The sequence below is a fragment of the Lissotriton vulgaris genome, chromosome 8, assembly GCF_964263255.1.
Source record: "Lissotriton vulgaris chromosome 8, aLisVul1.2, whole genome shotgun sequence".
NCBI classification, from domain to species: Eukaryota; Metazoa; Chordata; class Amphibia; order Caudata; family Salamandridae; genus Lissotriton; species Lissotriton vulgaris.
The window spans coordinates 1,558,003,843-1,558,011,039 of record NC_141696.1 but is presented as its reverse complement, the minus strand read 5'-3'; the positions used below and the strand labels follow the sequence as shown (position 1 = coordinate 1,558,011,039).

Below are 7,197 nucleotides of genomic sequence, written 5' to 3'. Positions count from 1 at the left end.
CCCTCACTCCCTCCGTCACCCTCACTCCCTCCATCGTCCTCCTCTGTCGCCGCCCTCCCTCTGTCTCCCTTTCTCTGTGTCACTCTCCCTCTCCTCTCTCTCCCTCTGTTTCCCTCTCTCCCTCTGTCTCCCTCTCTTTACATCCATCCCTCCCTCTGTCTCTGTCCCTCGACCTCTCTCTGTCACCCTCTGTCATCTCACACTGCCTTTGTGTCAGCCCAGGGTGAGACAGCTTCCTGACACACAAAGCCGCACCCAAGCACTTCACAGGTCGTTAAAGGCCATTTACATGCTAATGAGGCTTTGTTGTATTCCACCTCTTCTTAGGCCCCTACAGCTGCACTGTGGCCAAGTGAGAATCGCCCGCCCCTGGCCCCCACAGAGCAGCAGCGACTCTCAGAGTCGCGCTGCAGCAGACAATCTTTAAAAGAAAAAAAAAATACATTGGTATGATGTCCGTACGATGAGTACCCATGCCCTACAGGCTACCACGAGTACCTCTCAGCATGGGCATGCCCATGTCTGTGTTCGCATTAAGGTGGGTTCTAGCAGCTGGCTGTGTGGATCGAACCCCGGGGCAGTGCTGCTTGCTAGTGGTGTTCCTGAATTTAAACTTTCCGCCATCAGCAGAGGGCATGGAGAGACAATCTGTTAGCAAGTGTACAAAGTTTGCCAAGTGCCCATGACAACACTAACCTCTTCTTAACCTCTGATTTTCCAGTCGCTGCAGGCGAAGGAAGTAGATAAATGCTGCCTGTCAAGATTTCAGAAGGTAATTAATTTTGTAGACTGTGCAGAGCTCAAAGGAGCTCTTAGAATTGTGTGACATTTGATGCCAGTGCAGGAATGCTGTTATGTTGTACGATTTGCGTTAATCTAACCCGTGATGCGTGGCACTTGGCATCGCAGTCAATGCTGTTTCGTAATTGTGATGAAAGAAGGTGAGCACAATTTTTTTTGCAGTATGATCGTCTTAAAAAAAGGGTATTTTAATATCTTTCAATGCACTTAATTTCTTAGTTTTACTCACGAGAAGTGGCATATTGTGGCAGTTAAATGTCACCTGTGACTGCATTGAAGCCATTAAAATGTCACACATGAGCCATAAGAAAACCTGGCAGCTCTGCACATACAAACAAAGAAGATATGGAAATGCCAGACAGTCAAAGTAAAGACCTGTCCGCTCATGTACATCAACGCTGCTTCCAATACCCTGCAGGCTCCGGCTGAAATTAACAGCACCGTGTGTTGCTGAAGGGTATTATTATAATGCTGTGCAACTGCCTCGTTCTAGTGAGATCTTTACCCCTGAAAAACACGGTGGGGAGTGTGAGAGACGATGAAAAACACGAGACGTAAAAATATCTTTCAAGTTGGAGGTTGTGTGTTGTTTTTTTTTTTTTTGGGGGGGGGGGGGGGGGTCGCTACAGTTTATTTGTCCCTTCTCAGGCCGCTGGCTCTCAGTTTAGTCCATCGTCTCTTTCAATTACTATCATCCCTGTGGCCCGTGATTTCCTCTTCCGGGTCAGCGTGGGCAGAGACAGCACCAGCAGTGAAACCGTCACTTTCGCCCTCTTCCTCGGCTCCAGCAGCAGTAGGGGCGGAAGGATCCTCGGTCTGTGCGGTGACCTTCACCCTCTGACCCCGGACGTCACCCCCGGCCTCGGATTGTCATCTTCACCGTCCCAGGCCGAGGGGGAGAGGGCTCTGAGCTGGGGTCTGCGCAGGTAGGGTCTTCAGTCCACCCCCCCTCGTTTCAGACAACCTGGATTCTGCACCCCCCTTCAAGCCATGCCCCCCCCCCCGGCTGAGGACCCTTAACCTCTCCCCTCCCACCTCTCCTGTGCAGCCTCTCCCCTCCCTCCTCTTCTCTCCCACCTCTCCTGTGCAGCCTCTCCCCTCTCCTGTGCAGCCTCTCCCCTCCCCTGTGCAGCCTCTCCCCTCCCTCCTCTCCTGTGCAGCCTCTCCCCTCCTCATGTGCAGCCTTTCTCCTCCCACCTCTCCTGCGCAGCCTCCCTCCTCCCTCCTCTCCCCTCCCACCTCTCATGTGCAGCCTCTCCCCTCCCTCCCTCCTCTCTCCTCTCTCCTTTCCTGTGCAGCCTCTCCCCTCTCCCCTCCCCCCTCTCCTGTGCAGCCTCTCCCCTCCACCTCTCCTGTGCAGCCTCTCCCCTCCCTCCTCTCTCCTCTCCTGTGCAGCCTCTCCCCTCCCCTGTGCAGTCTCTCCCACTCCCACCTCTCCTGTGCAGCCTCTCTCCTCCACCTCTCCTGTGCAGCCTCTCCCCTCCCCCTCTCCCCTCTCCTGTTCAGCCTCTCCCCTCTCCTGTGCATCCTCTCCCACTCCCCACCTCTCCTGTGCAGCCTCCCTCCTCCCTCCTCTCCCCTCCCACCTCTCATGTGCAGCCTCTCCCCTCCCACCTCTCCTGTGCAGCCTCCCCCCCTTTCCTGTGCAGCCTCTCTCCTCCCACCTCTCCTTTGCAGCCTCTCCCTCTCCCACCTCTTCTGTGCAGCCTCTCCCCTCCTCCTGTACAGCCTCTCTCCTCCCACCTCTCCTGTGCAGCCCCTCCCCTCCCACCTCTCCTGTGCAGCCCCTCCCCTCCCACCTCTCCTGTGAAGCCCCTCCCACCTCTCCTGTGCAGCCCCTCCCACCTCTCCTGTGCAGCCTCTCCCCTCTCCTGTGCAGCCTCTCCCCTCCCACCTCTCCCGTGCAGCCTCTCCCGTGCAGCCTCTCCCACCTCTCCTCTGCAGCCTCTCCCCGCCCCCCTCTGCAGCCTCTCCCCGCCCCCCTCTCCGGTGCAGCCTCTCCCCTCCCACCTCTCCTGTACAATCTCTCCCCTCCCACCTCTTCTGTGCAGCCTCTCTTCACTTATGGCTAACCTTTCCTCCCCACTGTACTCTCTTCTCATCCCACCTCCCCCCTTCTTTCCCTTAGATTCTCATCTCGAGAGTAGTGTGTACGACGTGATATTTCTCTAGTTCCTCTTGTTTCCACGGTGCTCCTTGAACCACGTTACGTTGCAGTAGAACTGGTAGTAGTGGAACTTTTGCTCGGTTGACACCTATATGAGTGAGTCTGTGTATGCCACCCAGTAGAGTTGCAAGCACAATCTGTTCACCTGTGATGTAAAGAAAACCAAGAAACTGCATAAATCAGTGATTCTGTGCGATGCATTTCATTTACAGACCAATGAGCTCTGCCAGGGTTCATGAAAAGAGGAACGTATGGGGTCAAAATGTTCGGGGTTCTGTCCCTGGTCCTTTCCAGGCTCTAATGTCTATGAGAAAGACAACCTTATTCTCTCCACCCTTTCACTGGGTGCCTGGGAGGAGAAGCTGTGTAGAAAAGGGAGAAGGGGATTGAGGTGAGTAAGGGTAGTAAGAAGGAGGGGAGAGCATAGAACAGATTGGTCAAAGTATTTAGTTTGGTCCCCAGAAACAAGGGTTTAGAGGGCAGAGAGGGGACTAGCCATGAAGCTATTACCTGGTAAGATTGCCAAAGCATTGCGGGAAAACGAAACAGTACAAATGCAATCACATCATGGAAAACAGAAAACTACACTTCTAACACAACCTCCAGCAACAACAAGCTGTAGTATTCAAGCAGAAGTGCAGGCTCATACTGCTTTTGAATGTGGCCCACTTTAATGATGTCTGACAGCACGAAACTGCTGTAACACAGCAGCAGACTGGGCTTTGAGGGTTGCAGAGGAAATCTCAGATTGACTGCAGACGCTCCAAACATTGGATACTTTTGCAAGAAGTGGGAGAGTTAAAACGTACAGTCAAATAGTCAAATGATCCTCTTTGAAATGTCCTATGATATTGATTGAGTGCATGCGTTTGCAACCAAACAGTTTCACTATTTTTTAATAGTTACTTTAATCTCTGTGTTTTCTTATGATTCTCCATTGACAGAACTAATTAAACCTTGGAGGCCAGCTGTAGTCCTTCACCTGGAAAACACCTCTTGCCCATATTCTTGATCTTTCAATTTATTGGCTTATATTGCTCCTTCCTCTGACCTCTACATTTGTAGACAGCATTTAACAATCAGTTCATTAATTATCTTGAATACAGTTATCTCAGTGACTCTTTCCTGTTTGGTTTCCTGGCAAAATCCACCTTATATGACCTTTCCGAGGCCTTAGAGTATCTCATTTCATTAGCCTCTGACATATGGCTAACTCTGCATTTACCTAGCAGCGTTAAACTGCTTCTTGTCTTCCAAATACCAAGCTATCTCATTCCCACCTTTTCGTTCTTCAGAAATGCCTATATCATGTGGGTTTCCCTACATTTTTCAATATTTACCTGTCTCCTTCCTGATTTAGTTAGAATTTTTGTTTTTAGGGCTCGCCCCTATTCCATTCCGCAGGAATAGGAATAGGGGTGAGCCCTAATGCAGCTAAACCACTACTTAAGCTAAGGCTCTCAAAAGGCTCTCCAAAAGCGGATTTTCAACAGTTCACGTGAATCACGTGACCAAACAAGCACGCACATTTTCACGGCCGCCAGGCCGTGACACCAGATCAAAGGGCATCTCCCAGCGTGCGCTCTGCGGCTTCTCCTCCCCTAATTATTCATGGCCGGCCGGCCGTGCAGCTCCCGCTTTCGTCTCTTTAGTCCTGTTTAATGACTCATCTTTCTCTGCCCGTCTCTCTACTCTTCCATGTCCTTTCCTCCATTCGTTCTTTCTTCTCCTTTTCAGCCCACCTCATCACATCTCCCAGGTGTGCACCACACTCGTTTTCCATTCCATCCCTATACTCGTTTTCTTCCCCCTTCCTGCTCTCTGCTTCCTCTCTGCCTTCTTTCTTACCTCTTCCCTCGACCTCCATGATTCTCTTCACTCCCCTTCTTCCACACTCATACCTATTATTCTCCTCCCAATTTGTGCGTTTCTCTTGCACACACCACTCTTTGTGTTCCACGTCTCTTGTCTGCTTCATCTCCCATTCTTGTTATTTCTTCTATCTTGTGCTCGATTTTCTTTCCTCTCCCCCTTTCTGCTCGTTTTTCATATATATTACTACTGCCACAACTTTTCTTGTTAGTTTACCTGTTTTTAAGCCCTGCACTTAATTACTTTGGCCCCACACCTTTGAGACCTCCCTCCTCCCCACCGTTTTTTCATGCCACGTAAAGCCCTGGGTACACCCCACCGCAAAAACACTGGGACAAGCTCTAGAGACTCCACAGCGACTGGATCAGTTCACTATGCAACAAAGGTGAAAGGACGAGCAGCCCTGCGACAGGGTTAACCCTTAAGTGCCCACGGGCAGCGATGGATGTGACAGCAGGCGCCTGACCCCAGTGCAAGTGCAGCACAAACAGTGTCTCCCCTCAGCCATCTCTCGTACCTCCCAGTCACAGCGCGCCCTCTCGCTCTCAGACTCGCCGTGGTGCCAGGGGTTGGGTGGGGCAAGAGGTTCCTTGATGATTGACCCATAGAATTCGTGTCTTTATGATGAGTGGGCTTGGAAACATATTTATGACGTGTGCATGCTGTGCCTAGCATTACACAGTACCTGGATAATGTTTGCTGTGCAGAAAACTGCAACACAACATTTATATTTTTAAGCGCTACTCAAAGTTTTTCGAGGTGTTGGGTGTAATGTCCGCATCATTTGGGTTCTTGTAAGGCTGCAGACATTAAAGAAATGTCACATTTTGTTTGGCTTACCTTGCGTTGATTGTGATGGAAGCCATCTGTTGCTTCCCCAGCACACCCTCTCCCCTAATTACTCACTTCTCTGCTCTTCAAAGGCTCTGCTCCCCGCCCCCCGGCTGCACCACCCAGAGCACTTCAGTGCGTGCCCAGCCCCCCTCCCAGCGCTGCCTTCTTTTAATCGTTTCGGCTTATGTTTTTTTTTTATTTGTTTTTATTGTTGCAGCACATAGTAATAATCACAGTCATATTTCTTCGTCGGCTGCAGCGTCAACATTCTGCTGCAGTCAACCAATAGTGCAACTTTTTTCTTTTTTAATAAACAACTCTTAACTGTAAGGTCATTGATTGGATAGTTGGTACATTTTAGATAGATACCAAGGGTCTTAGTTGACTTGAGTTATTGATTGGAACCTGTATAGTATCCCACAAAAATGACAATACCGAGAGGGTATTCAGGAAAAGGACACAGGAGAAAGAAGGAGATAGAGTTCAAAATAAAGAACTGGAAAATGTACCCATCAGCCCACTCAATAGTGGAACTTCGTCATCTGGGTTTTCACGTTGGAAACTGGTGTCCAATGTGCTCTTCCTCAAGAAAAACCTGAGGCTAGCTGTTCTTGGACCCAATGGTTGAACCCTCAACCAAGGAAGATGACAGTATATAGGCTGAAGGGGCAAGTTGCAGTGCTCAGAAATTGTGAAGAAAAGAAAAGGAAAATAATCCAAGTGATTAAAAATACCTATCTTGATGTCATGAAGAAACTTTATTAGGTTTGTCCATCAAGGTGGTATGATTAAAAGCAGAGTGATAATAGCATGCAAGGAATTGCTATTCACCATGAATGATATCTGGTCAACATGTTTCAGCCTTTATAGGCTTTCGTCAGGACCTATGATGCACTACTGCAACACTTACCACGTGCCGTGATTAATAATCTACAGACATTTTTCAATTCTCTGTATGAATTGGTGTACCTTCTCCTGTGAATATAGTGAAAAACAGAAAGAAAATCACAAAGAAATGATTGAATTGTCCTAGACAACTATCATATACTAATACAATGGTTTTCATTCATTGGTTTTCACATTGTGTTTTTATTTTCAACTCACCCATATATTAGGGAGGAAGAGCCTCACCTCACCTGGCACCCGCTCAGGATAAAGGAGGCCACGCACTACAAATTAAAATATTTGGTTTAGTTCATCTTATAATTCGGACTAGAAAATCCCAAAACTTTCCTATGTGACATAACTGTGCAGCACGCATAGCCACGGGATGGATGACACCTTGAAATAGGTGACAAAACGCTATGTTGTTGGTGTGGTCTTGGAATTCCAAAGAAGGTTAAGCTTTGACTCATCTTAGTTTGACCATTATTATGAAAATGGCTTTGATAAACTCTATTCTTGCAGAAGGAGGTTTAAGCAAAAAATAGAGATACTTGAAACAGTAAGTAACCCTATCTAAAAGGATTTTCTGGAAATGCAGGTGATTATCTGACTAACAGAGTGCTAATGTCAACCCTACT

General features: G+C 48.7%; 2 protein-coding genes across 2 annotated transcripts in view; both read left to right on the top strand.

Moving 5' to 3' along the window:
* The first annotated feature begins 1,571 nt into the window (after positions 1-1,571).
* The window catches only part of LOC147700400 (uncharacterized), an 83,157-nt gene continuing 77,531 nt past the window's right edge, over positions 1,572-7,197 (top strand). The window contains exon 1 of the mRNA XM_086935763.1: positions 1,572-1,727. The gene's annotated coding sequence lies outside the window, so the exon portion shown is untranslated. The remainder of the gene's footprint in view (positions 1,728-7,197) is intronic.
* The window catches only part of LOC147700398 (uncharacterized), a 229,916-nt gene continuing 224,307 nt past the window's right edge, over positions 1,589-7,197 (top strand). Inside the window, exon 1 of the mRNA XM_086935765.1 lies at positions 1,589-1,727. The gene's annotated coding sequence lies outside the window, so the exon portion shown is untranslated. The remainder of the gene's footprint in view (positions 1,728-7,197) is intronic.